At 40.7% G+C, this 9,291-nt stretch overlaps 1 protein-coding gene across 1 annotated transcript in view; it reads right to left on the bottom strand.

The window, feature by feature from the left end:
* Positions 1-9,291, bottom strand: part of RELN (reelin) — a 529,597-nt gene that overhangs the window by 55,453 nt on the left and 464,853 nt on the right. The gene's annotated exons all lie outside the window — the stretch shown is intronic.

Genomic DNA, 9,291 nt, shown 5'->3' with positions numbered 1-9,291 from the left:
TATATATTTTTTATTTTTTTTTTATTTTTTTTTTATTTTAGACTATAAGCTTCTGAAGGGCAGAGAATATCTCTGTATCCCTTAGGGGAATACTGTTTTGTATCCTCAGTGCTTATAGATAGTAGGTAAGTAATAAACTTTCTTTGTTCCTCTAATATCTTACACATACTTCACCAAAGCCCTCGTCACCTTGTCTTAAAAGTGCCTATTCATATGTAATTTCCTGTTAGATTGTTTTCCTTATTTATCATTTTATTATTGGTGGCACCTACAGATGGAGCTTCATAAACATTTGCTGAAAGACTATTCAGTTCATAGTAATAAAGATGCCCAGGAAGATCAAAACACCCTACAAAAGATACCCTGTAGGGTAGATGGGCAGGGCCTGGTGTCAGCTGGGGAGGGGTGGTGATTTGATGGCTGTTAAAGGGGGCAGACAGCTTTCCCACAGCTGAGAGGTGGCATGGGTTTCCTAGCAGGTGGTTGCTTTCTGAGCGTTGGCTGTGTTTAATCACAATGTGGGCAACCACTTAGAGAAACTGTACGGAAGATTTAAGAGCCAGATACGTTGGAGTTGACAGCATTTATGGGGACTTCCAACGCTGACATTTTCAATTTGTGCAACTCTCTGGCATTTCAAAGAAAAGGAAACAGTAAGAAACTACATAAGAAATGTACTAACATGGGAGCTGGCCCCTTAGGAGTAAAGATAAGTGAGGGCTTTCATTTGTACTCTGGCACTAGTAGGTTCTATGTCCACGGTGAGTAACTAAACATGTATAATAAGGGAGTTAAATGAGATGATTTTTAAGGCTCCTTCTCAGATGTGATGATTTCATATTCTTAGGAATAACTACACCTAGTAATTATGTACCCATCAAACAAGGATACACATACTATCCGATATTAATTTGTAAGAAGAGGAAACATTTTCACTAAGAACTGGAATATAAGTTAAAAATGAGAGTTTGGAAGTTGAATTGCCAGGACTTCTTATTCCCAGCCCTGTCACAGCTCCACTGTGTGAATGGGCCACATCACTTATGTTTATGTGCTGATGCTTCCCTGTCAGTAAAACTGGGAAGATGCTACCTTCTGCCTCACAAGGGTATTGTGAAAATTAATTAGTTCTTGTTTACCAAGACCTACGAGTGTCTTGGTGGAGTTCCTTGGCAGGTGTTATCATTTATCTTTAGAATGATGGCCACCATCAGCTGCTACTTCTTGGAGTTGGGGGAAAAATGGCCCCAGAGAAGATCTTTCATTTTTCCATATCCTTGAACTCTCTCCTCTTGCTTCTTTTGTGGAGTTACACCATTTCTTCCCCATCTACAGTATGTAGTAAGTGTTACATCAGTTTTGTTTAATAGATATCCATTGCTAAGTAGTTAAAATATTAGTGTTAATAGTATAGTTCCTCTCACTGGTGTCCCAGGTATCTCTCTCTACACTACCTCTGCAACTTTTAACAGATTTCACTACACATTACAGAGTCTTCATGTTTGCTCTTTTCTTCAGCATGACTCTATGAAGTCCTCACTGTCATCATCATCATGAGAAAAAGCCCTTTGAAAGGAACACAATGTTTTAAACCTCTTCTTCCTTCCCTGAAATACCTTTTACTTCGAAAGAGATACATAAAATATTTAAGCCTAGAAAATCTAGCCTAACAATGCCATTCTACCAAAGACAATGATGACGCCCAGTGACCTAAGTCTCACACTGATTCACTAACAAAACTGAAACAAGGCAGGATCTCTTGGTTCATGATTACTTTGTATTCTCATTAAGTAAATCTTTCAAAACTCCACTGCAACCTCCACAAAATCATCCTACCCTTATCATTACCCATAAATATCAACAGTTGTTAAGCTATGGGAGGCTGTATGTGTTGCAGCTATATGTGTTTTGACTTCTGTGTCAGCTTCGGAGCTGAAGCCCCTGGCCCTGTGTGTTTGAGCAACTGACTCTGTGATGTCAGCCCATTTCAAAATGTGTGTCTATTTGCCTTGCAAGCCAAGACCCTTCCTTTATGTTTTGCATAAAATTTCCTCCACTAGCCTATTTCTTTGTATTAGCCTATCTTCTTTGACAAAGTTGAAGAATATTCCAAAGAAGATATATAAATGGCCAATAAGCACAGGATAAGAAGCCCACCATCATTAGCCTTTAGGGAAATGTCAATGAGAACCACAATGAGATACAACCTCACACCCATGAAGATGGCAACAGTCAAAAAGACAATAACAAGTGCTGGTAAGGATATGGGAAATTAGAATCCTCTGCATTGCTGGTGGGAAGGTAAAAGAGTACAGCTGCTGTGGATAAAAGGTTGTCAGTTTCTCAAAATGTTGAACATAATTACCAGCAATTCCACCTCTAGGTATCATTTACATCCACATAAAATTTGCACAGAAAGGTTCACAGCAGCATAAAAGGTGGAAGAAACCAAAGAGCCTATCAAGTGATGAACAGATAGATAAAATGTGGCATATTCATAAAATGGAATGTTAATCGGCTGTAAGGAGGAATGAGGAGCTGGTACATTCCACAATATATCACACTACACTTTGATGCTAAGCGAAGGAAGCCAATTGTAAAACAAACACATATTGTATAATTCCATTTCTATGAACTGTCCAGAACAGGCAAATAAGAACATAGCTTAGTGGTTGCCTAGGGCTGGGTGAGGGATGGGGAGTGACTGCTATTAAGTATAGGATTTCTTTTAGCAGGGACAAAATATTCTAAAATTATACTATGGTGATGGTTTCAACAACCCTGTGGTTTTTTTATTTTATTTTTTTTATTTAGTAATGACTAAAAAACATTGAATTGTACACTTTATTTTTTATTTTTTTTTTTGAGACAGGGTCTCATCTTGCTCTGTCATGCAGGCTGGAGTACAATGGCACGATCTCAGCTCACTGCAATCTCTGCCTCCCAGGTTCAAGCGATTCTTGTGCCTCAGCCTCCCAAGTAGCTGGGACTGCAGGCATGCACCACCGCGCCCAGCTAATTTTTGTATTTTTAGTAGAGATGGGGTTTCACCATGTTGGCCAGGCTGGTCTCGAATTCATGACCTCAGGTGATCCACCTGCCTCAACCTCCCAAAGTGTTGGGATTATAGGCGTGAGCCACTGCACCCAGCCAATACGCTTTGTTAAAGTAAAGAATATGGCCTGGCGCAGTGGCTCATGCCTGTAATCCCAGCACTTTGGAACGCCAAGGTGGGTGGATCACAAGGTCAAGAGATCGAGACCATCCTGGCCAACATGGTGAAACCCTGTCTCTACTAAAAATATGAAAATTAGCTGGGCGTCGTAGCATGTGCCTGTAGTCCCAGCTACTCGGGAGGCTGAGGCAGGAGAATCACTTGAACCTGGGAGGTGGAGCTTGCAGTGAGCTGAGATCGTGCCATTGCACTCCAGCCTGGTGACAGAGCAAGACTCCATTTAAAACAAAAAACAAAACAAAACAAAACAAAAAAAACCCAAAAAAACCTCTCTAAATTTGTTTACCTGAAAGTGTTATAGCCTCCCCTCCCCATCTCTTTCCCCCAATCCTTTCACAATGTTGCCCTTTTTTGTGCACAGCACCTTTCCTTAGAACTTCCTGCAGCTTCCATGCTGTGGCTAAAACCACCTGGACTTCCAAAGTGTAGTTAATCTTTAAAGAAGGTGCTATCAGCTAGGTCATTAGGGCTAGTAGAAGGGAATAGAACATCTTCAAACTGTGACTTAAAATAGCCAAGTCACACCTGAGCCTTTCAGTGGCCACTCCCCTCCCTTTCTTGGTGGATTTGGGTTACCTGCCCTTCCACTGACTCACCCTGGGTCTAAGGTGATATTCAAGAACCCATGCTATTTGAGCCACCTGTTATTTTTAGGTCTGGGGTTAGTAAGGAGGAGGAGGCAGATTCAGATTAGGGGCTATGAAACTGATGTTGGCATCTTCCTCTCTTCCTTTTCAGTCTCTCTCAAGAACTCCTGGCATTCCTGCCTTCCTGTTTCTCCTCGGACCATCTCTCTTAGGCAAGCAATGAAGAGATAGTACTAATATAGTGGTTAAGCCCATGGGCTCTGGCACCAGACAAGCTGTATTTATTTCCAGTATCTTACTGAAACTGTTCTTTCGAAGGTCACTCATTCTCACAAATTGAAAAATCCAGTAAAGCTTTTGTGAAACTTTTTAATTCACTACTCTCTACAGTTTATGTCATTGAAGGCCATATTTTCCTGCTTGTTAATCTCCTCTCACCTGGCTTCTGGATACCATGTTATTCTGAATCTTCTCTCTGCCTGAATCCTCTTAGCCCCCTTGCTGGCCATTTCTGCTCCTTCTGCTATCAAATTTACGAGCCCCCCGCCCCCCCGCTCTTTTTAAACACTCTCTTATGGAGGCAGGTGCAGTTTTACAGCATTGCCTGTCACTCTATGTTTATGCCTCCGAAGTTCATTATCTTCTCTTGGGCTCAGATCTTCATGTCTCTGTCAAATGGACATTTTCATTTGTACCTCCAGCCATCACATGTAATCCAGCATCATTTGACTAAATTTGCCATACTGTCCCTCGTGGAATCAACTTTAGCTTGCTCCCCACATCTTCTCACTATTTTACTAGGCTTCAAACTCTAGAGTCATCTCTTGATGTGTGTAATGGAGAAGGAGAAATTAGTGGCTGGGTTTTAATCAATTCTTTCTTTGAAATGTTCTGTCATATCTGCCTCATTCCTTCAGCTGTAGCCCAGACTTGTTACCTCACTTAGAAGTTATTGTCACAACACCGTTGCCACCTCCTCTTATGTGAATCTGTCTGTTGTCCCAGTTTTTTTCTTGGAAGAATATTTTCAGCTCAAACCCACAACAGTTCATTTTGCCTACAAATCTTAACTTTGCCTTGCTCCAATGATTGCTGTAAGTTAACCCAACTCTACGAACCAGCATCTTGTCATAGCTTCCAGATATGAGCCCTCTGCTTGAATCGGCAACTCATGTGCTTCCCCCAGGCCCATACCTATGTGTCCTTGCACTGTCCACATTGTTCCCCTGATTTAGAGTGGTCTTTTCATTTACCCACCTAATTCCTAGCCATCCTTCAAGGCCAGGCCCCATCTCTTCCATGAAACACTCGAATTCTGGCATTCAATATCATCTCCCATTTCTTGATACCTGCAGCATTTCTAGCCCATTCCTCAGTGAAGCATTAAATTATATACAGCAGGTATTATTTTTCAGTTGTTTCTCGAGTATATGTCTAATTTTCCTTAAATAGGTTGTAACTTCCTCCAGCGCAAGAATTTAAGATGGTGCCCTATCCATTATCATGGGCTCACTCTCATTCAAGAGTCAGCTGTGACTTAGGAAAACTTCTTAGTCTGAGGTTGAAGTCTGATAATAAACCTGTGTTATGGTTAACAGGTGTGATTATGTGGTTAACTCATAAAAGTGAAATAATTTTCATTTTTAATAAATCTCGACAATGTTCTCAACACTTCCATGCACATTTATGAGATTTTCGTATGGTAAAAGGATCTCCATTTTCAGATGAAAAAACTGAAGTTTAGAACACAAAGTAACTTGCTTAAAAGCTCATAGGGGTGAAAAGGCAGATCTCCCCCCCCCCCCACTATACTACAATGCTTTTTGTTCATTTATTTATAAATCTTCTTCTTTCACGAAGATCTAACTTAACTAATGTGTATGGCAAGGAATAGAAACTATGAATCCATCTACTTCAATTATTTAGGTTTTAACATAGCAATGTCTGGAGCAGTGTGTGAAGTATCTTGTGTTTAGTTTCACTGTTCCCTTCCTAGTGAGGAGCAGCAGCATCCCTTCAGTTTTGCAACTCAGAGACCAGGGAGTCATCTTCAGCACTGCCCTTTCCCTCAAGCTCCCACGTCAGTTTCACGACCCAGCTTGGTCAGTTTCATTGCCTCCCATGTCTCTTGACTTTCTCCACTTCTCTTCATGTCTACTGCCTGTACCATCGGCATTTCTTATTTCTGCAAGAGCCTCTTTACATCTACTCTTATCCTCTCCTATTTGTTTTCTGTTTAGAATGGGCTTTTCTGTGGCTACTATGAGAGTTTAAAAAAAAAAACCCAACAGATGCTGGCGAAGTTGTGGAGGAAAAGGAATGCTTTTACCCTGTTGATGGGAGTGTAAATTAGTTCAATCACGTGGAAGACAGTGTGGCGATTCCTCAAAGACCTAGAGGCAGAAATAGCATTCGACCTAGCAATCCCATTACTGGATATATACCCAAAGGAACATAAATCATTCTATTATGGACACACACATATGTTCATTGCAGCAGTATTCACAACAACAAAGACATGGAATCAACCTAATAGCCCATCAATGATAGACTGGATAAAGAAAATGTGGTACATATACACCATGGAATACTATGCAGCCATAAAAAGGAATGAGATCATGTCCTTTGCAGGGATGTGAGTGGAGCTGGAAGCCATTATCCTCAGCAAACTAATGCAGGAACAGAAAACCAAATACCACATGTTCTAACTTCCACAAGTGGGAGCTGAACAATGAGAACACATGGACACATGAGCGGGGGACAACACACACTGGGACTTGTTGGAAAGTCGGGGGTGGGAGGAGGGAAAACATCAGGAAGAATAGCTAACGGATGGTGGGCTTAGTACCTAAGTGAGTGGATGACCTGTGCAGCAAACCACCATGGCACATGTTTACCTATGTAACAAATCTGCACACACTGCACATGTACCCTTGAACTTAAAAGCTGGAAATAAAAAGAATAAGCTTTTCTGAATGCAAATCTGTTCCTGTCTCCCCTATTGCCAAACACTTAAACAGGCGTTTAAGTGTTCCTGTAATGAACCTCCAAATCTTTAATACAACCTACAATGGTCTTCATGGTCTGACACCATCTCATATCTCACCTTGCTCCTCTCTTTATCTGATCCATATATTCAACATCTCAAATACATCTGCCCCCTCCTACAATTGGCTACTGTCCTTGTTTGGAACACTCCTACCCTTACACTTTACCTAGTTAACTTACATTCATCCTTCATATCTTACCTCAAGTATCCTTTTCTCAAGAAAGCATTCCTTGGCTTTCTTGACAGGTCACATCACCCTCCAGTATAGAAACTTAGGCATCATGTACCTGTTTTCCATCACTTATCACAGTTGAATTTATATTTACTCCTGTGATTATTGGTGATTTATGGCCAATACTCCTCTCCTACCAAATTAAAAGCTCCTTAAGTCAGGGATCAGTTCAGCTCCCTCATAGGCCTAGCACATAATTAAACAGTTAAAAAATATTTGTTTAAAGAGTGACTGAATAATTGCTACTGATGACTAGTGACCATTTTAGTTTGGTGAATGGTTTGACGTCAATTTGTGACCAGCCAACCTCAGCTGGCACTCATTACTACTGTGCCAGCAATACTGGGATCCTAGCCTTATGGTCATGTGTTGAGTAGACAAGGTTGCAGTTGTGACATGGTCACAGTCATTCCTAACCCTTACTGAGCACATGCCTTTAAGTTGCCAGCATCATGTTTTTTTACAGCGAAGAGCTACAAACTGAAATACTCAATTCTGGCCTGCTGGACCACATAAACATTGACAGTTCAACACATTTCCAAGTAACAGAGACAGTAACTTTAACTTAAAACAAGGAAACACCATATTTACCAAATAACTGGATGTAAAAGTAGATGTAGTATAGATATGTTTACTCATGTTTGAAACAAGTAACTCTGAGACTGGCATATTGTTCTAATGATCTTTGGCATATGGCAGAGAAGTGAGTCTGGCCTGGGCTCCCTCCATGCACATTTCTTTTTGAATTACCCAAAGGGCCTTGTTACAAGGCAGTGTCACCTTTAAGACAAGTGTACATGAGCCTTGAGGGTAATATAATAAACAAACTGCTTATTTTCAGTACAGAACAGGGGGAAATGGATGCTCATCAGAATTTTCAAATAACATTTGAAAGGGTCAAAATTCTTGTGAGTATGTACAAAAGACAATTAAAAGATAGATTAAAAGATGAGAAATAATTACTTTTCTTGAGTAAAAGACTCAAGGGCATAATGACTAGCTGGAGTAAATCTTAGAATGTCGCTTATTTGCAAAATGTGACTGAGTAGCTGTGTAATAATTCACAGAATTCATAAAGACTTAAAAGACTGTTGCCTTAATGGAGTTTTTTTCTATTTTACTTATTAAGATCACTTTAATAATTCATGCATGGCAACACCTTTAATGAGCAACAAAATCTCACGTATCTCATTTAAACTTGGCAACTCTGCTGACAGTTAATATAGTCTCGTACCTCTGAGCCAGCAATTGTAAAGCAGCCCTAGGCTGTTAGTAACTGAAACCATCACATTTATGATAATTCTAAGAAAAGTTATGCCCTAGATGAATGGTTGAATTTTATGGTCATTTGCTAGGAAAATTTATTCATTCTTCATTTGTGGGATGACAAAACAATAGTGAGCCCAAACTATAACTCCTGTTCCCCACACTGGATTGGTTGCTTTGCTTCTTTCTTTTTTTTTTTTTTTTTTGAGACGGAGTCTCACTCTGTCGCCGGGACTGGAGTGCAGGGGCCGGATCTCAGCTCACTGCAAGCTCCGCCTCCCGGGTTTACGCCATTCTCCTGCCTCAGCCTCCCCAGTAGCTGGGACTACAGGCGCCCGCCACCTCGTCCGGCTAGTTTTTTGTATTTTTTTAGTAGAGACGGGGTTTCACCGTGTTAGCCAGGATGGTGTCGATCTCCTGACCTCGTGATTCGCCCGTCTCGGCCTCCCAAAGTGCTGGGATTACAGGCTTGAGCCACCGCGCCCGGCCGCTTTGCTTCTTTCTTAATGCAGCAACTGAAAACCATTGTCTTGGAGGAAATACAATTTTCTATCAAGATGTTAAAGCTTTCCTATAATTAGCACCTAGTTTAGATGGTGAAAGAGAGTGTCATGTAACACTATTCCACTAGGCAAAGTTAATTCTCTGCTTTACTCAAACAGGAGTGGAAATGCACAGATAATTTAGATTTAACTTCTTTATCAGAATTTACTAGGCAATTTTATTTTTATTTAATTTTAATTTTTTTTTTTTTGAGACAGGGTCTGGCTCTGTCACCCAAGCTGGAGTGCAGTGGCATGATCATAGCTTACTGCACTGTCAAACTCCTGGGCTTTAGTTATCCTTCTGCCTCAGCCTCCTGAGTGGCTGGGACTACAGGTATACACCACCATGCCTGGCTAATTTTTTAAATTTTTTGTAG

The sequence above is a fragment of the Rhinopithecus bieti genome, unplaced genomic scaffold (genome assembly GCF_001698545.2).
Source record: "Rhinopithecus bieti isolate Rb0 unplaced genomic scaffold, ASM169854v2 scaffold_59, whole genome shotgun sequence".
Classification (NCBI taxonomy): Eukaryota; Metazoa; Chordata; class Mammalia; order Primates; family Cercopithecidae; genus Rhinopithecus; species Rhinopithecus bieti.
The sequence above is the reverse complement of the archived record's forward strand: the minus strand, read 5'-3'. Positions and strand labels throughout refer to the sequence as shown.